The sequence below is a fragment of the Jatropha curcas genome, chromosome 6, assembly GCF_041381405.1.
Source record: "Jatropha curcas cultivar XTBG-Jc1 chromosome 6, XTBG_Jcur_1.0, whole genome shotgun sequence".
Classification (NCBI taxonomy): domain Eukaryota; kingdom Viridiplantae; phylum Streptophyta; class Magnoliopsida; order Malpighiales; family Euphorbiaceae; genus Jatropha; species Jatropha curcas.
Genome location: NC_143156.1, coordinates 5,163,847 through 5,190,825, shown reverse-complemented (window position 1 = coordinate 5,190,825; position 26,979 = coordinate 5,163,847). Strand labels below are relative to the sequence as shown.

Sequence of the window (26,979 nt, the reverse complement as noted above, 5' to 3'; positions counted from 1 at the left end):
AATTCGCACTTGAATATATGCCAATATCAACATGTATAATTATCCACCTTTTTATATACACCAAGTAATCGATCCTGGTTAAATTAAGTTAACAATTGTCTAATTAATTGACTAAGTCTTTCTACGGTTACATTATCTGCTATTCAAATAATTTAAATTCTTATTATTTAATTATATTCACTTCTATATTCAACTATTCCAACATAAAGGTCAAAATATCCTAAATGACTTGTATTTCTAATTTCTAGAATTAAGTGTGTTTATCTATCAAGGTTCCCTAGCAGGAATCATATTCAATTAAATTTTTTTTCTAGTTTATTAATTATGTTTCACATATATAGAATTATGTAGCTAACAGTTCTAATTGTATATTTGGAATCTACATGACAAATCCAATGTTTCGATTCCTTCAATTAACATACCGATCGAAAATCGAACGACAATTCACAATCAGCGCGAGGAGAAGAAATTTTTGTCTCTTGGTACCTCACCGGCGGCTGGCCGGCCGATCGCCGGACCAAAATGCTCGAAATCTCCCTGGCCAGCCACCGGACCAAAATGCTCGAAATCTCCCGGGGACTCCGATTCTGTGCCAAAATTAAATTTTCAGGTCGTTTCACTTAACAATAAACATCAATTATATCAATGATCTAATTTTTAATTTATGATAAACATTAATTATTTCAGTTGCTTTTTTTATTTAGATATAATTTTAATTTTGACAAGTTAATTTAAGTATTTACATATGTTTGATTTTCTTCCTGGTTGTAAATATTGTTTTTATTTTGCTAGTTTCAATGTGAGATGAAAAACGGAAGAATAAAAGAATTTTAATGCATACTTTTTTATTTCTGTCTCAAAAAATGATTTATCGAAATAATCAACCAACCAAGTGTATAAATTTCATATAATTTTACATGACTTATATTTATAATTTATTTTGTAATTTTTACTATTTTTCTTGAAATTTTTTATTCATATTTTGGTTATAATTTTATTATTTTTCTTGAAATTTGAAACAAATCACAAAAACTACCATAGCAGAAAAGCTCAATAAAAGAAAAATTATGAACTTTCAGTGTGTTTCTATGGCCCGATACCTGGGCCAACTTCAAATATCTCAAATAAAACGTAGATCGGGCCAACCAATAGTATACCTCATTCATAATATAGGCTACTGATTCATATGTATCTTAGATAAATATTTAGGACATTCATAGCTTAGTACACCTATTAAAACAAGATTAGTGATACATAAAATCCTAAAACTGCGGAATTCAATAATAGCTAGAAGTAGTGAAACTCTTACATATAACAATACCTAAATTAGATAAATATAAAATTAGAAATTTACTTCTACAGTCCCGCGGAGAAGATTACAGAGCTTCAAACGGACCGGTAGGGATTCTACTTCCTGACAAGTTAAATAAATAAAAAAAGAGTGAGTTTTGTAACTCAGTGAATAATAATAAATAATGCATATCACACATATTCACACAAAATGCATCCTAAAATACTGAAGTGAACACACAACCAGTCAAGCATACGACAGAACATCAGCACTCACAAATAATTTCATCTTCAAATAATCAAACAAGTGAAAATTAGCAGTGGCGCCACTGAAAACCCCGACGAGTCGTCCTCTCACATGGCCTGCCCTCTCAAACGTGTGCACCGAGGAACCGATCCCCATACATGGCCGATCGGTCTAATCCTCAGTTGACCAGCCCTCTTCTTCTTTTTTTTTTTTTAATACTATCTTTTCTTTTCCATACCAACAAGCGGCCCCTATAGTTTTTTCATATCATATATCATCATATGCACACGGGGGCGCCAATCTCCTCATATATGGTCAGTGGTATCGAAGACCGCCTTCGCAAACCCATGGTGGCCCACTTCATCCCAATTTTATACAAACAAGGCACGACAAATTCACAGCATAAGTAATCAAACAATTCATTCAACGTATTGAACCAAATCGATCGTTAATGCACAACATAAAAGTATAATTATATATTAATATTAACATAATATAATTGTGATATAAATGCATAGAATGATATATATTAATAATAATATGATAATATAAAAATGAATATTATTTTATCATTTATATATTTATTATTATTTTTTTTTAAGTAAATGATATGCGTATGCGATAATGGTATGCACTATTTATTATTACTCACAGTGATAAAAAAAGGAAGATGCTCTATCTCGAATTTTGACTTGAAGGAGCAGTAGACGGGTCCAGACGATCTAAAGAATTTAAGAATACAAGGAAAGAATTATATCAGACAAATGACTAATTTAAATAAGTAATTAAGGAATTTAATATAATAAACTATCTAAGTATCTAACTGCTAATACTAGATTAATTTCTACCGAAATTTTGGCAACATCTCACCTGAAATTTGGACTATCCACCTATTTAAATATTAAAAATTCCATTAAATTTTAACTCAATCCAGATAACCAACCCCTCCGTCAGGCAATCAATCAAGTTGAGTTTCCATCCTCCTATAATCTCAACATTTTATAAATTAAAATAACATTCAATCTAATCTAACTTAAATCCATACTTTAATTCCATTAATATTATTATTATCAAAATTCCTCAATTAAATTTATATGGTGCTAATTTAAATTGGCTTTAATTAATTAGTCTTTTAATCAAATCAACACTAGTGAAATATATTGGAAAATAACCAATATTGAACTAAATTAACTAGCCACAAATACTAGAAATTAATTAATATTCGACCAAAACGGGAGTCGTTGCTCGTCTGAGCGGCTGTGCTCACCGGAGCTGCCAGTAGGAGGCGCGACGTCAAGCAGCTGCTGGTGGCTGAGGTCGCGAAGAGCAGCGATCGCGACGGAGATCGCAGGTGGTGCTGTTGCTCGCCCAAACGGAAACAGAGGGAGGTGGACCGAGAGGCATTGGCGGCGCGATCTAACTGAGAGAGAAAGGAAGCGACTGGCGGTGCGACGGCAGGAAGCGATGGCGAGGGTGGCGCGATGAAGGCTCGTTGAGCCTGTTTCTGTTGGTCGGAGACCAGGAGAGAGAGAGAGAGAGAAAGAAAGAAACGGCGGTAGGGAGAGGTAGTGGAGGTGGGTTGCCGGTGACCGTAAAAACGGGGGGGGGGGGGGGGGGGGGGGGAAGCGAGAGAGAGAAGTGAGCGGCGCTGGAAATAGGGGAGGGGGTTTCTAGAAGGTGTTTGGGTTGGTTTGGGACTGATTTGGTTTGATCCGGATTTGGTTCGGTCCAAATCGTAATTTTTGTGTGGTTTTTGATTTCCAATCGGTTTTATTCAGGTTTTCTATTAACTGTGGGTTTGGTTCAACTATATACGTTATATATTTACATTTAACTGATTAAATAAATTCATAGGGTGTTAATTTATTAAAATTTTAAATGAAAAGTTTTGAAAATAAAATTTCGATATCATATTAAATTTTAACTTATTCTTTTTAATTTTTAGTAATCAAACTTTTCGTTCAACTTATTCTGTGATGTTTGAAGTTGGGCTTTATAGTTTTAGGAATGGGCTTAGGGTTTCAATTATTTAATTTGGTATTTAGTTAATGATGGATATACGGTGTTTATGAAAATTACAGCAAACTTAGAAAGCAAAAGCCAAAACAATCAAAGCTAAAAATAAATAACATCGTGGGCAAGATTATTGTCACCCCATTTCATGATAAAAAGCACCTGAATTCCTTTAGCACAAAGCCTCACTGTATTCAAACAAGAAAAGGTGATGTTGCTACAACTCCTTATTGGCCAATGCATCCGCCAAATTATTGCAAGATCTGCTTACATGCCTCAATTTATTAAGTTTAATTAAGCCAATGAATTATCAAATTTCAATATAAAGGCTTGAATAAAATTATTTTTTAATATCTATTCGGATTTATATTATATTGAAATATTAAATTACAAAAAATCAAGGGCTTGTGACTAGAAAAATGGAAAAAAAAAAAAAATCTATGGCTTTATTTAATGAGCCCAGGCAAGAGTGTCAGGGTCCTCAAAAAGATAAATAAAGTTGGTTAGAAATGCCAAGAAATCTCTACCATATAGTGCATCTTTTTATGACGGTTAATGAATGCTTTAGAATCACCAGAATGAATTTTCGTTCAACATTGTAATTTATATATGGTGTTTATGAAAAGAATTTCATGTTTGCATCCCATGTCATGTACCTAAACATAACATTAGGCAGAAAGTTACTAATAATATTTTATAATTTTATTAAAATTTTATTTAACATTTTAAAATAAAAATTAATAGTGAGCAAGGAAACAAGTAATATTGTGAGCAAGGATGCAGTAATTTTTGTTTAGGCTTTGATTTAATTAATTTCCACAACCAATTAAATTTTAGTAATATTTAATATTTTGGCTGATATATATTTTCAATTTTTAATTAGGTTAAAAAATTGCTGTATGGAGTCACAATGGTTTAATGATGGCTGTGTGCCAATATTTGGTGAACATTTCTCACTGTCACTGGTGCAACCGTAAGCAGCCTTGGAGTAGTTATAATAGTTTCGGTTTGATCTGGGGATTATGAGTTTAAGGTTCAACCGAAATAGAACTGGAATTTGGTAGAATTGAGTTTATCTAGTTATTTTGAATGAAATATTGATTTTGAAATTTATGCCGTCATGACTTGTTAGAATTATATTTAAAATTTTGGGCTTTAATCCTTTTTACAGGACAAAATATATAATAATGAATTAGATAAGGATAAGCCTACGTGAGAACTGAGAACTATTGCTTGTCAAGATTTTTATGTGAACTATTATATTTACATTTTTGTCGTTTCTTAAGAAAATTATTTAATTTATATAATTTATAATAAATTATTGAGTAAATTGACTATATTATTTTTATTCGTAATAAATTATTGAAAATTTTGAATTATAGCAATTAATTAATATTTTTGGATGAAGGAAGTAATTTAATAGTCGTTTTTTAATTAAATACAACTTGTTAGCATTAATATAGCTCTAATTGGAGGAAATAGTGTATACTGTGAATGCAATACTGAATTTTAGTATTAAAGAAAGGTGAGACGATATGGACTTGGGCTTATGAGAAAAAGATAAAATCAAGTAATGTTATTATTATTATTTATTTATTTTTTTGAACAAACAAGTAATGTTAAGTTGGTGATTGGGAGTTGGTATTGTCTTATGTTTATGGATGTACGTAAATGGTTTATATGTGGAATCATTACTCGGTCTAGATAAGTATTTTTCCGGTTTATAATTGTAGCTAGTAATATTAGCTTAATAATATATCTTAAATATTTCTAGAGTTTTTCTTTAATCTTGATTATGGTGAAGTTGTAAGATTAACAATAGTGATATGTTGTTTTTAGAATATATCTAAACCAAAGTTCAAGAATGTTCATTGGATAGAGTAAAAGATTTCTAAGTCAATGGTGGTGGGCAATGGTTTCTATACATTAGCTAGATTGATTTCTAACCGTACGTGGATGAATCAGAAACACTTGTATTACCTCTGCCTAATTTATTCAACAAATCCAATTCTTTGAAAGTTTTTGATACCTAGATGAGCAAGTTAAGATATTTGTGAGAATTTAAAAAAAAAAAAAATAAATGATATAAATCACCAAGATAGAAACAAAATAAAGAGACATCATTTCTTATTTTATTTCTCTTAAAGCTCATCTTGTTACCTAATCAATTAGGAGTATAATATTTTTATTTATTTATTACAAGATTTAATAGCTGAAATAACACGAACTCTTGTGGTCGAGAGGCCTTAAACTCGAGACCTCCCACTCCTCACACTATTGAAGACCAACCAGATCATTAAATGATTTGCTATGAGTATCATATTTAATATTATACTTAAATATTCTTTTACCGATCCAATCCATTATTTTTAATTCAATTATAATTTTTTTATTCAACCTTATGTTGTATTTGGGAAGAGGGAAGAGTTAAAATAAATGAGGACTTAAAATAAGGATGGAAAATGATACTATTCATTTTATCTTTTTAATTATTTTACAGTCTTTGTTTCGATCGATGTAAAATAAAGGTGTAAAATAATCTAATTTTCTTTATCAAGTATGAATAGTAACATTTCACCCATTATTTACTATCCTCGCTCTATTTTGAGAGGAAAATTGTAAGATATAAAATAAATTTATTTTACACCATACTTATATTTTTACCTAAAAAAAACAAGGTAATTTGAAAATTTGAGGCATTTTCAGTCTCTATTTTAGATCCATCCAATCAAAGCATTAAACTCATAATGAATTCCGATACTAAATCTAATGTGCACAAGTTAATGTGATCATTTTGTCAATAGTGGTGGGCTTCGGTTTCTATAAATTAGCTAGATTGATTTCTAACCATAGATGAATCAGAAACACTTGTAGTACATTTATCTTCCTCTGCAAAAAAAAAAAAAAAAAAAAAAAAAAAAAAAAAAAAAAAAAATGCAAACCCATTCACAACCAAAAGCTGAGCAAAATGTGTGTCGTTGTGTGCCTAATTTCCCTCCTACTTTGTGGGGATATAATAGCTTTGCTTCCTTCTCATTTTCAGATTCGGTAACCATCTCTTTAGCTTTGATGAGATTATTAGTATTTTACTGTTTTTCGTTTCCTATAAATTATGCTTTTCAAATTACTAGTTAATTATATTTTAATTTTAACTTTAGGTGAGATATATAGGTTTCACTATTTGTTTTGTGGTGACTCAAAAAAAGAAAAGAAAAGAAAGTTGTTTTCTTGCTAAATGGCATAAAATTTTTTTTTTAATTATTTGCTTATGTTGTGCTCAATATTTTAAATTCAACATCTTTAATTGAATATCTTTACTTGCACAGGAATATGAATCATACACTAAAAAGGTAGAGTCGCTTAAGGAAAAGGTAAGAGACATGTTAATGGCTTCAACGAAGAATATAATCCAAAATATTGAACTTATCGATACATTACGTCGTCTTGGTGTATCGTACCACTTTGAGATGGAGATCGAAGAGCAATTAAATCATATTTTTTACGTGGTTTCCAAATTTCTTAACGATAATGATTGTGATCTTTATAGTATAGCACTTCTCTTTCGAGTTTTAAGGCAACATGGATATAAGATATCTTGCGGTAAGTGTCTAATTATACTAAAATTTTAATTATTTATGTGTATAAGTAGGGGTGGCCAAAATCCGATTTTTGGAATCGGAACCGTCGGATCGGAACCGGTTAGAACTGATATTGAAATTGGATAGAATCGAAACTACAACCAGGGGGTTACAGCCCGGTTCTTATTTTAAGTCTTTTAGAATTGTGAACCAGTGATTTCGAGAATCGAGTAGTATTGAAGGTTCTGATAACCAGTTAGACCCGGCGGTTCCAATGGTTCAAACCGTCGGCGGTTTCAAAAAAATTTGAATTCTGATTTACAACGACTAAAACCGGCGGTTCCACCATTAACCCTCATAACAAATTATTTTTCTCTACTCTCCAATATCTCTCTAAGCTCTCCAATAATATTATCCAAATTATTGTCAAATTATTTCTCCAATCTCTAATTAGTCTCCTTGAAATTGTCCAAATTTTTTTCAAATTATGTTTCCAATCTCTAATTATTCTCTCTAATTTTTTTTTATATTCAATTTTAAGTTACATATTATTATTCTATAATGGCAAGTAGAGGAAATTTAATTCCCTTTTTATGAAAAAAATTAAGTTCGATCCTTATTTATTTATTTATTCTTAAACTTATTTTTAAAAATTATTTCATAAATATTTAAATTTTAAATTTTGAATAAAAAATGTTTCCTAATTCTTTGATTTTAAAATTATGCGAACGCCCGAAATCAGTCAAGTAACCGTTGATTTTACAACCGTTAACTATCAAAACCGGAACCAGAATCATAATTGGCCGGTTCTAATTCGGAACAATCAACTTCCAGTTCGATTTGATTCTATATTATCTAGAACCAGAACCATCATTGTTTTTGAAACTGGAACTCGGGTTCCGGAAACGTAGCTACCCCTATGTATAAGCTTTAATATTAATTATTATGCTAAAATAAATTTAGTCTATTTCAAAACAGGATTAACATATTATTAATTTAATTATGAACTAGATGTGTTCAACAAATTCAAGGACAAGGATGGAAATTTCCAGAAAGCTATCAGTAATGATGTGAAGGGCATTCTCAGCTTATATGAAGCAAGTTCTGTAAGTGTGCACGGAGAAGATATTCTAGATGAAGCTCTTGCTTTTACAAAGCCAATCTTGGAGTCATCCCTAGCCATGCAATCAATTCCTCATCATCTTGCACAACATATAAGAAATGCTCTCATCTTGTCCTTTCACAAAGGAGTACCAAGAGTTGAGGCCAGGCAATACATCTCTGTTTACGAAGAAGATGAGTCTCCAAATCAACCCCTACTTGAGTTTGCAAAATTAGATTTCAATCGAGTACAATTACTACACAGACAAGAGCTTGGCGAACTAGTAAGGTAAAGTTTATTTGTAAAGCAATTAATTTGACTATACGAACTTAAAACAATCCATCTGCATATTCTTAAAGAATGCGAGGATACTAATAGTACTAACACGATCAATTGCGTACCTACATGCAGTGCAGGAATTTCATTGTTGCTTTAGCCACTTTGTCCTTCGTTGACTTATGGGTTCAAAAGTTTGCCCTTATATTTGAATTCTGTATTCGCCTCTAAATATAGTTGGCTTGTTTGCAATATTTCCAGGTGGTGGAAAGATTCCAATCTTGTAGAGAAGCTTCCCTATGCAAGAGATAGAATCGTAGAGCTCTATTTCTGGGCATGTTCAATGCAGTCCGAGCCTCATTTTGCTCTTTTAAGGTTAATGGTAACGAAATATCTGATGATGGCATCATTATCAGATGACACATATGATACATATGCTACAATGGAAGAAATAATTGCCTTTTCCGATGCATTTGAGAGGTTTGCTATTTGCGATGTAATTGTAAGAAATAATTACACTTGGGATTCCTATTGGTGGATTTTATTTTATTTTTATTTCTTTTAACATTCAGGTGCAACATTAGTGCAATTGATCAACTCCCAGATTACATGAAAGATCTCTACAAGAACATTTTGGATCTTTTTGAGGAAACAAGTAATATTGTGTGCAAAGAAGGAAGGTCCTATTGTGCCTATTATACAAAGGAGGCAGTAAGATTTGTTTAGGCTTTGTTTTAATTAATTAATTATTGAAATTTTAAAACTAATTTGTTATATCTTTGCTGATAGATAGCCTGATCTTTATATTTTTTAACTATTTTAATTAGTTTAAAGAATTATTGAGAGCCTACCGGATGGAGGCAAAATGGTCTAATGATGGATATGTGCCAACATTTGGGGAGTATTTGCACAATGGTGCAACCTCAAGCGGCTATGGAGTAGCTGCAGCAGCATGTTTCGTTGGGATGGAAAAATTTGCAGGCATCAAGGAATACGAGTGGCTAAAAGCTAACCCAAAAATTGCTAATGCTGTCATGATAAGTGGTCGTTTGTTGAACGATATAGTATCCCATGAGGTATGTTCTCATACTACTATACATTTTGTTAAATGCATATGCAGTATCCCATGCAACGGTAAAGCCATTAAAAAGTGAAGAGGGTTCCAACCCAAGATTTCTGCTACTTTTACTTTTTTTTTTTTTTTTTCTAATAACTTCACTTGCCCTCTCTATATTTTTACTTAAGGTTTTACCTTTAATGTATATCGTTAGCTTCGCTCCTGATCCAAATAGGATTGTATTTCTTATATAATTTCTAATTGCTTGTGTATTTATTATTTGAAGGATGAGCAAAAGAAGGGAGATTGTGCTTCAGGTGTAGAGTGTTACAAGAAGGAATATGGTGTTACAGAAGAAATGGCAGTTGAAGAGATATTGAAAATTTGTGGAAATGCATGGAAAGACATTAATGAAGAATGCATGAGACCAAATTCCACTCCAAGGCCTATCCTTGAATGTCTCGTCAACATTGCCCGCAGTTCAGAGCTTATTTATAGGGGTAATGATGGATATACTAACCCATCAAGCCTAAAAGACAGTTATTTCACTATTTCTTGAGCCACTTGCCCTGTCAAAATGAGATGTTGACACCCGCCTTTTAAATTTTAATATATATGTATTTGTCCATTTGCATGCATATGATGCACTCAATAATTGTGTAACGGTTTGAGCTCTATTTCTTCTATTAGGCTTGTTAAAATTATGTATTATAAATAATTGAATGGGATTATGATTTCAAATCCTAATATCTTGAGTGTTTTATGAATTACAAAAAATTAATTAACATAAATATTGTATCATAGTTAATCACTTAAATAAAAAAAATTATTGTTTGAAGTGTGCTCGTATTTTTTTTTTTTTAGTAGCGTTTGGCCGTTTGAGTAGCTAGCTCTTTGAGTGAAAACGCTAAAATTAAAACCTCACAGGGGCTAACATTCTATAAAATATTATCTTAATTTCTAAAAATTAGTTTAAAGACTATGCTACCGAATACTATAAAAAGTAGAGTTTAGCATTTTGACGGGTCAAGATGCTAAAAATTACTTAAAAAGTTGTTTCCCAATATAGCCATAATAATTTAGAATTTTGATATTGTTTGGATTAATGGAATTTGGATTTGAAATATAAATAATTTACGTATTTGCCAAATTCCTTCGTTTGATAGAGAGAAAAATAAAAGCCAAAATGTATAGAATTGATAAATTTCATCGTATGGCCTAAATTCCATCATTTTGAATGATAAAAGGTCTCACTTTATTTAGAGGTGAGATTATTACATCAACATTTTGCATATAAAAGACTAAAACTTAAAAATTGTTATTACAAGCATGATAATATATGAGATTATTAAAAAATAAAATGATGGTAATATAAAATCGAGTTTAAAGTTCATGGTGCCATAAAGTTCTTTTATTAAACTCTAGGGATTAAATTATGTATTCAGCCTTATAACTTTACGTGTATATTTGAATATTTGTGACTGATATATTTAATGTATGATTATGATGCATATAATTTTACTTTTTTGTAAGAAAAATGATTTGAGTATATAATTTTGATTCTAATTTTGGATTACGTCTTTTTTTTCTAGATAAAATGAAGAAAAGAACATAAAGCTAACAATTTAGGGTGTCCATTCCCCACATATATCATGAAGGAGTGATTAGGGCTATCATTTTTTATGTACAAGAGAAAGAGATAAAAGGGAAGTTAATAAACATAATATATTGCTTCTTATTATCTTATGAAACTAAATTTGAACTTAGTAAAAAATTATTGGGAAATCTTAATTTCCACAAATTATTCAAATTTGTATCCATTTAACGGTTCATAAAATATGATTTGTTCTTGTTCACAAAATCAAACCATAGTTTTTTTTATATGGACTGTCCAATCGAATTAACCATGAATTAATCTATAGGCTGATCCGCTCTGAATTTATTCTCAGAATCCCTCTAATCAACATTAATAATGGTAAACTGATCCCTCAATCTCAGTTGTCACTAATTAAATCCGTTATCTTTAATTCAACTATTAAACTCATGATTCTGGTACCAAACCTCATAAATACAAATTAATATAATCAATTTGTGAAGTCAATGGTGGTGGCTATGGTTTCTATAAATTACCCAGATGGATTTCTAACTATGGATGAATTAGAAACACTTGTAGTACCTTTATCTTCCTCTTCAAAGCGAGAAAAAAGAAAAAAAATATATATGGAAATGCAAACCCACTTACAACAAAACATTCAGCAAAATGTGTCTCGTTTTGTGCCCAATTTCCCTCCTACTTTGTGGGGATATAATAGCTTTGAGGGCATCTTTCTTTCTTTCTTTTCTTCTACTACTCTACTGTTTTTTTTTTCTTTTCCTTTTTTCCTTCTTTCTTTCTTTCCTTCATCTTCTTCTTCTTTTACCTCTTTGTACTTTTTTTTATTATTTTCTTTATTTAGTTTAGCTATTAAAGTTTAATTAATATAATTTTTTGTTATTTTTCTTTATTTAATTTAGCTATTAATTAAGTTTACTTAATATAATTATTAAAATAAAATTAGTTATTAATTTAAAAATCAATAAAAAAAACAGTGACAAAATACCAATAAATTTCCGACAAAATCAATTTATTTTATAAAATATGCATTAAAGTCAACGGCAAAATAACAATAAATTATCAATAAGAAATTTTCATAATTAATTTATCGATAAAATACCGACAAAGAAAAAATAATGATAAAATACCAACAAAATAGCAACAGATAATTTTACCAATAAAACTTGTCTAATTTTTACAATGACATTAGCAATAAACTAAAAAAAAATTCAGCGACAAAATTGTTGCTAATTTACCGATAAAAAAATTTTTGTTGCTACTTTTTTAGCGACAAGGGTATATCAATAAAAACTTTTTATTGCTATTTTGTCAGTAATACTAAATTAGCGACAAAATAAGGAATTAACCATAAAATTTTTTTTATGGCAATTCCCTTTTTTCTTATAGTGCTATATGTATTAATTTCAGTACTTAAAATTGTTTAGTCAACTTTTGTGGTTTTTTTTTTTTTTTTTTTTTTTTCTTAAAGTAAAAAATCACTTTGCATTAACTTGAAACATAGAAGGCTAACAAACATTCTGGTATATAATCTCAAATTTGGAGATGAACATAAGAGTAAGAAGCACTAACTAGAGTATGAGTGAAATACCCCGAATTTTTATTTTCGAAACCTTCGAATTTTTATTAAATCAAAAATTTCGATTTTCAACTATATGGGCTATAAATACAAAACAATCTCAATTCGAGCCCAAGTTTGCGAGTTGGGCCTAAACCCAAATATATATCTTCTGAATTTTTGATTTGAGAACAGTTAAAATTTTCGAGAAATAATATGAAACTCTAGCAATTTAATCCATTATAGATATATAAAAATTAATTATCCTAAAATCAAATATCGTTACTATTAATATTTTTATTATTATTCAGTAAATGGAGAAAAAATTTTGGAACCTAACTAAAATAATCAAAATAAATTGAACTGACCCAGAAATCAAATTGATTTTTCAAAAACCACACGAATAATCCGAAAACCAAGTGAAAAACCTGCAAACCTAGCAAAAATCGAGCCGAATCATTGAATCAGACCAAATCGATTAGAATCGAACCGGAATGATCTAGAAACCGACTTATTTCCTTTTTCTTCCCCTCTTCTTCTTCTTCTTTCTTCGTTGAGCGGGAGGGGCAGCACCAACCCTCCTCCCTCAGCCGTTTCCGACCACCATACGACGCAAGGGAGGTGGCGATCTGCTTCCCTGGAGTCGCCGGTTCGTTTCCCAGCCTTCCCTCGCCCCGATCGGACCTCCAGCGGCGCGATTGAAGCTGCCTCCACCAACCGCACCTGCTCTTCGATTTTCCGGCGAAGTCTAGCGATTCCGGCGACGAGAGACTTTAAGGAGAGTCTCAGACGAATCCATTCCTCCACGCGATCACTTTCCTTCAAACAAATCCGGCGATGGAGCATGTAGGAAGAAACCGCAAGAGCGGCGGTGAAAAGGGTGACTGTCGGGCTCATTTCGGCCACCTAGAAAATCAATCTCGCAAAACGAATGCCAAAAACGGACTCTTGGGGAAGAATCGAGCTAGATGGCGTGGAGAGCGTTCGGTTTTGAGCGGCCAAGACTTTCCGGCCACCGTGCACGGCGGCGGTCCTGTGACCGGCCGGCGACACTCCGGCGAGGCCCCGAGAGACAGAATTCTCTTCTCTCCGCGCTGATCATGGAATCGTCGCCCGATTCTCAATTGGTACGCTCTAAGACTAAATTCTCAATTGTTGTATATAAGGAATTAATTAATTAATTTAATTGAGTAATAAAGTAAATTAAAATAATCAATCAAATATAATTTTGCTAAGAATCAGTCGGTATAATGTAAATGCAAATTAGTTCTGCATATTGTTATATATATTTCATGAACATTAGTTACAGCCAGAAGGTTCGGTATTGAGATAAGAATTCCTAGCTAATATTTATGTAAGCTAATTTAGGAATTTTAATAAATATTGGTAGGGGAGAGTTATAATTTAAGGCTTAGACAAGTAAATAGTTTTAGAGCAATTAATAATATCATTGAATCATGCTTGGAGGTTAATATAATTTGTTAATTAGTTAACTTGGAACTATTAAGTGTATATATGTGAGTTTGATGGATGATACATGTAGTTTGAAGCGAATGGGTTGGTTGAATTGATTGCCGGATGGATGGGCTGTGTGAATTGATTGCCGGATGGATGGGCTGTGTGAATTGATTGATCGAATAATTGACAAATAAGGTTATGGCGGATGGGATGCGTTGAATTGCCCGACGGATGGGCTTTGATATTATATTGTTGAATTGTGGTTTAGTCAAATTTTAGGGGAGGTGCTGCCGAAATTTTGATAGAACCTAGACTAGTTTTAATTAATAACATAATTAATAAGTTTATTTAGATTAATTCTATAACTTAATACATAATAAATTGAGTGCTCTAATTATTTATTTATTATCATTATTACTCATTTAATTATTCAATTATTTATTTATTTTCATTGTTATTGTTTATTATTATCATTTATTTTATCGTTGTTGTTTATTGTTAATATTATTGATTTATTTATTTATTTGCATTTGAGTATGGATGTCTAATTGTGCATTGCATTACGATGTTTGACTGATCAATATGTCTGCAATTAATTGCAATGTTTGATTAGTTGTGATGTGACAATGTTTTGCCATGTTTGTGTGGAATTTGGATGAAGTGGGTCACCATGGGATTGTGAGGACGAACTACCGTCGGCCATGTATGGGAAGATTGGCGCCCCCATGTGCATCTGATGATATGATATGAATGATATGGAAAACCACAGGGTGGCCTCCTGTTGGTATGGAAAAGAAAAGAGAGAATGGAAAAACAATGAGAGGACTAGTCATGTGAGGATTAGACCGGTCGGCCAGAATGGGTGATTGGCTCCCTGGGGCACACATCTGAGAGGATGGGCCATGTGAGAGTACGGCTCGTCGGGTGTTTCGATGACGCCACAGACCAATTTCCACGTGATGTGATTATATGAAGATGTTAATGATTGTGAGTGCTGGTGATATGTCATTTGTGTGACTGACTGCGTGAGCATATAACTAGTCGAATAACTAGATTGATATATTTACACATTTGTGTGAATGCATGTGTTGTGCAATAATTATTACCCCTTAGAAAACTCACATGTCTTGTTTGATTTTTCAGGAAGTAAGTTTTTCTTTAATCTGATGTAGGCTATGTTTCTACGGCGCAGGGCAATAGAGAAATTTTCCTAGTTCCATAATTATTTTACTACGTAATTATATGTATAAAAAGCTATGTATACCAAAAAATTAGTGACTCCACAGTTGTAGAAGTTACATACATTTAGTCGTGTATTAACATAGACGAAATAATTCTGTGAGCCCATATTAGAATGTATTGTTAATTGGGCTCGAACTGTGGAATGTTGTAGATGATAAATTTGGGCCGAGATTTAATAAAGTCTTGAGGTTTATTTTCCTAGTAATATGGGCTGAATGTTTGAAATTATATTGAGATAGTATATTTTTTTTGTGTTTCAGGCTTAATACGGGCTTCGGGGACCTTAAGCTTATCTGGGCCCTAGTGCCGGTCCACGGAAACGGGTGGTGACAATGGGCTCCCACATTAGCAACTTGTATATTTATATTTTCAACATTAGGCCTATAAATTTCAATATTTGTTTTGTGGTGACATGAGAAAAGAAAAGAAAATTATTTTCTTGCTAAATAGAATAAAAAGTTCTAGTTATTGCTTATATTGTGCTCAATATGTTCATAATTCCTTGAAACTTAAGGCTTTTTTTCTTTCTCTACCTATTACTGTATAGAAGGATATTGTGGAAAATTGCATTGTTAAGGACTAATGTGTTTAATATTTGGATTTATAATTGGTTGGGCGTATGTTTAACATAAAATAGCCTAAGTCATGTTGGTTGGTTTATCCTCCCATTATATGCCATTTATTTAATGTATATTTACACATATTTTAATGGGGACACTCCAAAAAAAAAAAGTGGAACTATAATTTTAAAACGGAAGAAATACTATCTTTTAAAATGAAATTATTTAATTAAAAGCCGGTTGAAAGGGAGGAAGCAAGGAAAGAAGAAACTCAAAGAAAACAAAACCAAATAAAAATAATCAATTGATTTAAGTTCATTATGAGTAGGGCAATGAATTCATTGGAGAATGAATAATTGGAAATTAATAATAGACATATAGAAATGTGTTTGGTTTTGTTTGGGAGAGCGTTATGGGTCTAAAGAATATATAGAGGATTATGATCTGCTGCAAGATAAATATAAATATAAAGATAAAGATATACATTAAAAAGGAAAATTAAGGGATGACTTGTCCTTTTCATACTGATCTGATCATTACCAAATTGAAATAAGAACAGCAATCACAAGCATTATTATTATTTATTTGCATCAGCTTAGCTTAGCCTCTATCGTCATATCATACACAGAGATTTTAATTTCATCTATTGAGATCGAGAGAGAGAGAGAGAGAGAGAGAGATAGATTCATATGCTATAATGGAAATGCAAGCCCATTTACAACCAAAAGCTGAGCAAAATGTGTCTCGTTTTGTGCCTAATTTCCCTCATACTTTGTGGGGATATAATAGCTTTACTTCCTTCTCCTTTGCAGATTCGGTAACCACCTCTGCCAACTGTTTATTATTTCCTATTATGATTTTAAAATATCCTAATAGCCAAAAAAAAAAAAAAATTCAAATATTTTTGAAAAATTAATAGTTCATTGTATTTTTAATTTTAACTTTAGGCAATATATACAAATTGCACTATTTGTTTTTTGTTGACACAAGAAAAGAGAAGAAGAGAAAATTATATTCTTGCTAAATAGCGTAAAAAAGTTCTAATTATTTGCTTATGTTGTGCTTAATATGTAAAATTCAACATATTAAATTGAATGTCTCTTTGCTTGCACAGGAATATGAATCGTACGCTAAAAAAGGTAGAGTCGTTTAAGGAAGAGGTAAGAGACATATTAATGGATTTAACGAAGAATCTAATACGAAATGTCAAACTTATCAATACATTATGTCGTCTTAGTATATCGTATCATTTTGAGATGGAGATTGAAGACCAGTTAAATCATATTTTTCATACTATTTACAATTTTCTTGATGATATTGACTGTGATCTCTATAATATAGCACTTCTCTTCCGAGTTTTAAGACAACATGGATATAAGATGTCCTGCGGTAAGTGTCTATTTATGTTAAAATTTTAGTTATTACGTGTAGAAGTAGGGGTGGCTAAAATTCGGTTTTTGATACTGGAGCTGTCAGTTCAAAACCCATTGGAATTGAAATTGGACAAAACCAGAACCGTAACAGGGGGTTGCAGTTCAGTTCCAGTTCTAAATTTTTTAGAACCATGAACCAACGGTTCCAAGAACCGGACATAATCGAAGGTTTTGACAATCGGTTAGAACCGATAGTTCCAACGATTCAAACCGTCAGTGGTTCCTAAAAAAAATTTGAATTTTGATTTACAAGAGCTAGAACGGGTGGTTCTATCACTTACCTTCCTAACAATTATAAACGGTTATATAACAGCAACTTTTAAGGAATTTATGCAAGTTAGATTTTTTGGATTTATTAATAAATACTTCATTATTCATTCATCCTCATACTAAATTATTTCTTTTTAAGCTCTCCAATTTATAATTATTGTCCAAATTATTATCAAATAATTTCTCCAAACTCTAATTGTTCTCCTTGAAATAGTCCAAATTATTCTCAAATAATATCTCCAATCTCTAATTATTCTCCCTAATTTTTTTTACTTAATTTTTTCAAGTTATATATTATTATTCTGTAATGCTAAGTAGAGGAAATTCAAGCCCTTTTTTCTTTGAAAAAATTAAGTTCAAACCCCTTTTTTATTTATTTTTTTTTTAAGTTATTTTGAAAAATTAAATTTTAAATTTTGAATAAAAAATGTTTCCTAATTCTTTGATTTTAAAATTATGCGAACGCCAGAAACCGGTCAAGTAACCGTTGATTTTGCAACCGTTAACTATCAAAATCGGAACCAGAATCATAATTGGCCGGTTCTAATTCGGAACAATCAACTTCCAGTTCGATTTGATTCCATATTATCTAGAACCAGAACCATCATTGTTTTTGAAACTGGAACTCGGGTTCCGGAAACGTGGCTACCCCTATGTATAAGCTTTGATATTAATTATTATGCTAAAATAAATTTAGTCTATTTCAAAACAGGATTAACATATTATTAATTTAATTATGAACTAGATGTGTTCAACAAATTCAAGGACAAGGATGGAAATTTCCAGAAAGCTATCAGTAATGATGTGAAGGGCATTCTCAGCTTATATGAAGCAAGTTCTGTAAGTGTGCACGGAGAAGATATTCTAGATGAAGCTCTTACTTTTACAAAGCCAATCTTGGAGTCATCCCTAGCTATGCAATCAATTCCTCATCATCTTGCACAACATATAAGAAATGCTCTCATCTTGTCCTTTCACAAAGGAGTACCAAGAGTTGAGGCCAGGCAATACATCTCTGTTTACGAAGAAGATGAGTCTCCAAATCAACCCCTACTTGAGTTTGCAAAATTAGATTTCAATCGAGTACAATTACTACACAGACAAGAGCTTGGTGAACTAGTAAGGTAAAGTTTATTTGTAAAGCAATTAATTTGACTATACGAACTTAAAACAATCCATCTGCATATTCTTAAAGAATGCGAGGATACTAATAGTACTAACACAATATTTTCAGGGGGTGGAAAGATTCCAATCTTGCAGGGAAGCTTCCCTATGCAAGAGACAGAATCGTAGAGCTCTATTTCTGGGGCATGTTCAATACAATCCGAGCCTTATTATGCTCTTTTAAGGTTAATGGTAACCAAATATCTTACAATGGTATCATTATCAGATGACAGATATGATGCATATGCTACAATGGAAGAAATCAATGCCTTTACCGATGCATTTGAGAGGTGCTATTTCCGATGTAATTGCAAGAAATAATTACACTTGGGTTTCCTACTGGTGGATTTTATTTTATTTTTATTTCTTTAATATTCAGGTGCAACATTAGTGCAATTGATCAACTCCCATATTACATGAAAGATCTCTACAAGACCTTTTTGGATCTTTTTGAGGAAACAAGTAATATTGTGTGCAAAGAAGGAAGGTCCTATTGTGCCTATTATACGAAGGAGGCAGTAAGATTTGTTTTAGGCTTTGTTTTAATTAATTAATTATTGAAATTTTAAAACTAATATGTTATATCTTTGCTGATAGATAGCCTGATCTTCGTATTTTTTAACTATTTTAATTAGTTTAAAGAATTATTGAGAGCCTACCGGATGGAGGCGAAATGGTCTAATGATGGATATGTGCCAACATTTAGGGAGTATTTGCACAATGGTGCAACCTCAAGCAGCAGCATGTTTCGTTGGGATGGGAAAATTTGCAGGCATCAAAGAATATGAGTGGCTAAAAGCTAACCCAAGAATTGCTAATGCTGTCAAGATTATTGGTCGTTTGTTGAACGATACAGTATCGCATGAGGTATGTGCTCATACTACTATACATTTTGTTAAATGCATATGCACTATCCCATGCAACTGCAAAGCCATTAAAAAGAGAAGAGGGTTCCAACCCAAGACTTTTGCTTTTTTTTTTTTTTTTGTCCTAATAACTTCAGTCACTTGCCCTCTCTATATTTTTACTTAAAGCTTTACCTTTAATGTTTATCGGTAGCTTCGCTCCTGATCCAAATAGGTTTGTATTTCTTTTATAATTTCTAATTACTTGTGTATTTATTATTTGAAGGATGAGCAAAAGAGGGGAGACCGTGCTTCAAGTGTAGAGTGTTACAAAAAGGAATATGGTGTCACAGAAGAAATGGCAGTTGAAGAGATATTAGAATTTTGTCGAAATGCATGGAAAGACATTAATGAAGAATGCATGAGACAAAGTTCTACTCCAAGGCCTATCCTTGAATGTCTCGTCAACATTGCTCGCATTACAGAGGTTGCTTATACGTTTGATGATGGATATACTAACCCATCAAGTCTAAAAGACAAAGTTATTTCACTCTTTCTTGAGCCACTTGCCCTGTCAAAATGAGAAGTTGAAACCCGCTTTTTAAATTTTAATATATATGTATTTTTCTATTTGCATGCATATGATGCACTCAATAATTGTGTAATGGTTTCAGTTCTATTTCTTCTCTCAGGCTTGTTATAATTATGTATTATATATAATTGAATGGGATTATGATTTCAAATCCTGATATCTTGAGTGTTTTATGAATTACAAAAATTTAAGTAACATGAAATATTGTATCATACTTAATCACTTAAATAAAAAAAATTTGTTGTTTGAAGTGTGCTAATATTTTTTTACTTTTTAGTAGCGTTTAGCTGTTTGAGTGAAAATACTAAAATTAAAACCTCATAGGGGCTAATGTTTTATAAAATATTATCTTAACCTCTAAAAGCTAGTTTAAAAGCTATGTTACCGAATACTATAAAAAGTAGCATTTAGCATTTTTACAGGTCAAGATGTTATAAGCTACTTAAAAAGTTGTTAAATATTGTCATAATAAATTTAGAATTTTGATATTGTTTGGATTTGAAATGTAAATAAGTTATGTATTTGCCAAATTCCTTCATTTGATTGAGAAAAAAATAAAAGCCAAAATGTATAGAATTGATAAACTTCATCATATGGCCTAAATTCCATCATTTTGGATGATACAAGATCTCACTTTATTTAGAGGTGAGACTATTACATCAACATTTTGCATATAAAAGAGCAAAACTTAACACTTGTTATTACAAGGATGATGATATATGAGATTATCATAAAAATAAAAAATAAAACTAAAGGTATTATAAAATTGAGTTTAAAGTTCATCGTGCCATAAAATTCTTTCATTAAACTCTAGGGATTAAATTATTTATTTAGCCTTATAACTTTATGTATATATTTGAATATTTGTGAATGATATATTTAATGTATGATTATGATGCATATAATTTTACTTTGTTGTCAGAAATATGATTTGAGTATATAATTTTGATTCTAATTTTGAAATATGTCTTTTTTTTTTTCTAGATAAAAGGAAGAAAAGAACATAAAGCTAACAGAATTTAGGGTGTCCGATCCGCACATATATCATGAAGGAGTAATTAGGGCTATAATTTTTTATGTACAAGAGAAAGAGATAAAAGAGAAGTTAATAAATATAATATAATATATTGCTTCTTATTATCTTATAAAACTAAATTTGAACTTAGTAAAAAATTATCAAGAAATCTTAATTTCCACGAATTATTCAAATTTGTATCCATTTAACGGTTCATAAAATATGATTCATTCTTATTCACAAAATCAAACCATAGTTCTTTTGATTTGGACCGTCCAATTGAATTAATCATGAATTAATTCATAGGCTGATCCGCTCTGAATTTATTCTGAGAATCCCTCTAATCAACATTAGTAATGGTAAACTCATGATTGAACTATTAAACTCATGATTCTCGTACCAAATCTCATAAATACAAATTAATGTAATCAATTTGTCAAAGTCAATGTGGTGGCTATGGTTTCTATAAATTACCCAGATTTATTTCTAAATTAATCTGATTTTTTTTCCTTTTTTTTTCTTATTTTCTTACTTTCCTTCATCTTCTTCTTCTTTTACTTCTTTGTGCTTTTTTTTATTATTTTTCTTTATTTAATTTAGCTATTAATTAATTTAATTAATATAATTATTAAAATAAAATTAGTTTATTAATTTAAAAATCAATAATAAAAACTATGATAAAATAATAAATTACCGATAAAATATATTTATTTTACAAAACATGCATTAAAGTCAACAACAAAATAACAATAAATTATCAATAAGAAATTTTCATAATTAATTTAACAATAAAATACCGACAAAAGAACAACAAAATTAACGATGAAATACTTTTATCGATAAAACTTATCTATTTTTACAGCGACGTTAGCAACAAAAGAAAATTAAATTCAACGACAAAATTGACAAAATTGTTGCTAATTTACCGATAAAAATTTTTTTGTTAGCTACTTTTTTAGCGAAAAGGGTTTATCAATAAAAATTTTTTATTGCTATTTTGCCGGTAATACTAAATTAGCGACAAAATAAGAAATTAGTGTGAAAATAAGAAATTAATGATAAAATTTTTTGATGGCAATTTAAAATTGTTCAGTCAACTTTTGTTTTTTTGTTTTTTTTTTTTTTCTAAAGGAAAAAATCACTTTGCATTTACTTGAATCATAGAAAGCTAACAAATATTCTGGGATATAATCTCAAATTTGGAGATGAGCATAAGAGTAAGAAGCCCTAACTTATGGGCTCCCACATTAGCAACTTCTATATTTATATTTTCAACATTGGGCCAAATATTTAAATTACCAAATCAACCCCCCCCCCCAAAAAAAAAAAAAAAAAACAAAAAAAAAACCAAAAATAAAATAAAATAAAATAAAAAACCTCTTAAATTCTTAAACCCATATGTGCATTACTCAGTCAAAGCATGAACACCCAAAAAGAAAAGAAAAGAAAAGATCCAATTCTTGTTTCAAATCCCAAAAGACCAAGAAACACAGACCAAAACGGCCAATTTAGTAATATTATGAGGTCAAGAAAGGGATGCTGCCTGGGAAAGGATCTCCTTATGAAATCAAGATTGTAAACCCCTCAATTCCAATCAAGTAATTTAAGTCCATTATGAAGTCCAACAAAAGGTCCTCTACCTAAGAATTGGATAGCAGCCCTTATTTCAAAATGTAGTTAGAATTTAATTTGACAAATATAATTTTAGATAACTAATTTTCATGGGTATTTTTAATTAAATTAAATTATTTTAAAAAAAAAAAAAGATGTAGGAGAAGACAACATTGCATGAATATGATGAGGCAGGTTATAAAGACTTGAGAGGATGTTAATTCATTTTAAATATATAGTTTCTTATTATTGCTTATCATATTCTGAGGTTCAACGGTTCAGTGTATGATTGTTTTATATTTAGGGAACATTTGTTTGGTCCGTGTAAAGTGCAAACTCAAGAAGAAGCCAGCAAATAATTGCTGCTTACAAAGTGGGTTATTGTCTAGTGTGTGCAAACTTTTTCTTTATTAAAACATTCCTCAAAATCCCACCACGATGTTGGTTGAGGACGACCTCAATTTATAAGAATAAGAACATAATTAGGTTCGATTCTCGAAAAAGAAAACTCGCACTTTACAATCTGAGGAGAGGTTTCATAAACCCTAACCTGTACTATTGGATTAATTTTCTAGTTATTATACTTTCTCTTACTATATATGACTTACAAACTTCTAACATTAAGTTTGATCGCCTCTCTCTCTCTCAAATGTGTACATTTTCTTTCTTTTTGTTTTGGTACATTTAAAAACTATAGCAATTATTGAATTATTAATAACTAATAACTGATGTACGTTTATAACAATATATTAATGATATTGCTAAATATAATGTTGGATTGCAGCTAATTATTTGTACTATCAATTTTTCTTTTTTTAATTTTTTGGCATTATACGTATATTTTTTGTCAAAAAGGTACAATTGTGATTACTTGAGATATTCTCTATGTACAAGCTGATGGGATAACCAGCCACTTGTTTTTTTTTTTTTTTTTTTTGGCTACTCTTTGTATGTTTATTTACTTCCCAATATTTTTTATAGCCAATCAGCAAAAAAAGAGTAATTCATTAGGTGATTATAATCATAATGATTATTTATTCAAGTGAGACATGTTTAACTAATTAATTTAGTATAATAATTATTTGATTATATTGACATAGTATCAATTTATATTCGTAAAGTATAAATTTTAATCTTTTATATTATAAAACAGACATTCCTTACTCGGATATTTATCGATTTATCTTATCTAAGAGCAAATGTCGCGACTATTAGTATTACAATGCAATCCTAATCATAGTATATCTACAATTATAATCAGCGTTGAGCATTGGGATGGCAGGATAATTAAAGAGAAGGCTAACTAAATGCAACTGGGCTTAACACGAGAAGTGTCTGTTAAGTTGGTGATTATATAGTATATAAAAACAATTGGTTGGTGGGTACATTAATTATAAGATAGCAGCCCTTAACTAGGCATGGCTTTTTCTTCATACCTAACATAATTTGTAAGATTTGCAGTTAATAGGTCACAATCTCAGATCCTTTGGGTCAATTGCTTGTGAGACCAATTAACTATTTGCTGTCTTACAGAATTAGGGCTGCCACTTAAATCAGTGTCTAAGAAGCCCATTTAATATTTGCTTCTCTAATGTCTCATTAAAAATAATGAAAACAATTTTGTTGTGAAACTCAAGGGGAAAATCCATTTTGTTTAGTAAAATTTGACACTATGATTAATTTAAACAATTTGAAATTCTTGTGGTTTCGAGACCTCTCACTCCATACATAAGTGATGAGACCAACAAGATCACATCTGATTGGCTACTAAGCTCATTTTAAACATAAATAAACAACCAATTGTAATTAAATATAAATACATATGTACTTTGATTCAACTCTAATGTATTGCTAAGCAAAATTAGTTATTTTTGTATTTGTCAACTTGTTTAATCAAAATATTAAAGGGAATAATATTTTATAACTCATTTCCTCAAAATCAAAATATCAGTATAAAATGTTATGTTATCGAACACTGTAAATTTTTTTATTAAAATATTAATGCTTCGTTAAAAAATGTTCCAATAACATTTTTTGTATGTAGTATATATATATATATATATATATATATATATATATATATATATATATACACATATAACAAAGTTAAAATGTTGAGATCATTTGAATTGATAGAATTTGGATTATGAAATGTAAATAATTCATGGATTTGCCAAATTCCTTTACTTAATTGAGAAAAAAATAGGCCAAAATCTATGGAATTGATAAATTCCATCATATAGTTTAAATTCCATCATTTTGGAACAGACAGAAATCCCACCTCAGAGATGGGATTCTCATAACTCCATCAACTTTTTTATGAATAATAGAATTTAAATCATTTAATCATCCAACATTGTAATTTATATATGGTGTTTATGAAAAGAATTTCATGTTTGCATCCCATGTCATGTACCTAAACATAACATTAGGCAGAAAGTTACTAATAATATTTTATAATTTTATTAAAATTTTATTTAACATTTTAAAATAAAAATTAATAGTGAGCAAGGAAACAAGTAATATTGTGAGCAAGGATGCAGTAATTTTTGTTTAGGCTTTGATTTAATTAATTTCCACAACCAATTAAATTTTAGTAATATTTAATATTTTGGCTGATATATATTTTCAATTTTTAATTAGGTTAAAAAATTGCTGTATGGAGTCACAATGGTTTAATGATGGCTGTGTGCCAATATTTGGTGAACATTTCTCACTGTCACTGGTGCAACCGTAAGCAGCCATGGAGTAGTTATAATAGTTTCGGTTTGATCTGGGGATTATGAGTTTAAGGTTCAACCGAAATAGAACTGGAATTTGGTAGAATTGAGTTTATCTAGTTATTTTGAATGAAATATTGATTTTGAAATTTATGCCGTCATGACTTGTTAGAATTATATTTAAAATTTTGGGCTTCAATCCTTTTTACAGGACAAAATATATAATAATGAATTAGATAAGGATAAGCCTACGTGAGAACTGAGAACTATTGCTTGACAAGATTTTTATGTGAACTATTATATTTACATTTTTGTCGTTTCTTAAGAAAATTATTTAATTTATATAATTTATAATAAATTATTGAGTAAATTGACTATATTATTTTTATTCGTAATAAATTATTGAAAATTTTGAATTATAGCAATTAATTAATATTTGTGGATCAAGGAAGTAATTTAATAGTCGTTTTTTAATTAAATACAACTTGTTAGCATTAATATAGCTCTAATTGGAGGAAATAGTGTATAATGTGAATGCAATACTGAATTTTAGTATTAAAGAAAGGTGAGACGATATGGACTTGGGCTTATGAGAAAAAGATAAAATCAAGTAATGTTATTATTATTATTATTATTATTAACAAACAAGTAATGTTAAGTTAGTGATTGTGAGTTGGTATTGTGTTATGCTTATAGATGCACGTAAACGGTTTATACGTGGAATCATTAACTCGGTCTAGATAAGTATTTTTGTGGTTTATAATTATAGCTTGTAATATTAGGTTAATAATATATCTTTCTTTAATTTTGATTATGGTGAAGTTGCAAGATTAACAATAGTGATATGTTGTTTTTAGTATATATCTAAACCAAAGTTCAAGAATGTTCATTGGATAGTGTAAAAGATGTCTAAGTCAATGGTGGTGGGCAATGGTTTCTATACATTAGCTAGATTGATTTCTAACCGTACGTGGATGAATCAGAAACACTTGTATTACGTCTGCCTAATTTATTCAACAAATCCAATTCTTTGAAAGTTTTTGATACCTAGATGAGTGAAGGTACATCACACCCTCTTGTCTTTTTTTTTTTTCTTTTTTTTCTTTTTATCAAAATAATTAATTAAACAGCTTAAAAAACTTAAACGTCTCTTATTTATTTCTCTCAAGTTCATCTTGTTAATAACACGAACTCTTATGGTTGAGAAGACTTGAACTCGAGATCTCACATTTCTCACGCAATTGAAGACCAACCAAACCATTAAATGATTGACTATGAGTATCATATTTAATACTATACTTGAATATTCTTTTACCGATCCAATCCATTATTTTTA

The 26,979-nt window shown here is 30.4% G+C and overlaps 1 protein-coding gene, 1 long non-coding RNA gene and 2 pseudogenes across 4 annotated transcripts in view; 2 read left to right on the top strand and 2 right to left on the bottom strand.

Moving 5' to 3' along the window:
• Positions 1-26,979, bottom strand: part of LOC105636000 (Major facilitator superfamily protein) — an 83,717-nt gene that overhangs the window by 50,101 nt on the left and 6,637 nt on the right. The gene's annotated exons all lie outside the window — the stretch shown is intronic.
• LOC110010798 (uncharacterized) lies at positions 444-3,133 on the bottom strand. 2 transcript variants are annotated; one of them, XR_016321367.1, is made up of 4 exons: positions 2,805-3,133; positions 2,190-2,259; positions 1,355-1,414; positions 444-587 (listed from the first exon to the last, which is right to left on the bottom strand). It is a non-coding gene; the product is annotated as an uncharacterized LOC110010798 (long non-coding RNA). The 2 variants fall into 2 exon arrangements; XR_016321366.1 differs by lacking the exon at positions 444-587 and having other exon boundaries at positions 1,140-1,414.
• LOC149495361 (putative terpene synthase 6) lies at positions 6,887-10,255 on the top strand (annotated as a pseudogene). The gene is made up of 6 exons (XR_016321359.1): positions 6,887-7,150; positions 8,140-8,518; positions 8,768-8,986; positions 9,079-9,217; positions 9,334-9,582; positions 9,850-10,255. The product of XR_016321359.1 is annotated as a putative terpene synthase 6 (transcript).
• Positions 16,691-20,288, top strand: LOC149495360 (putative terpene synthase 6; annotated as a pseudogene).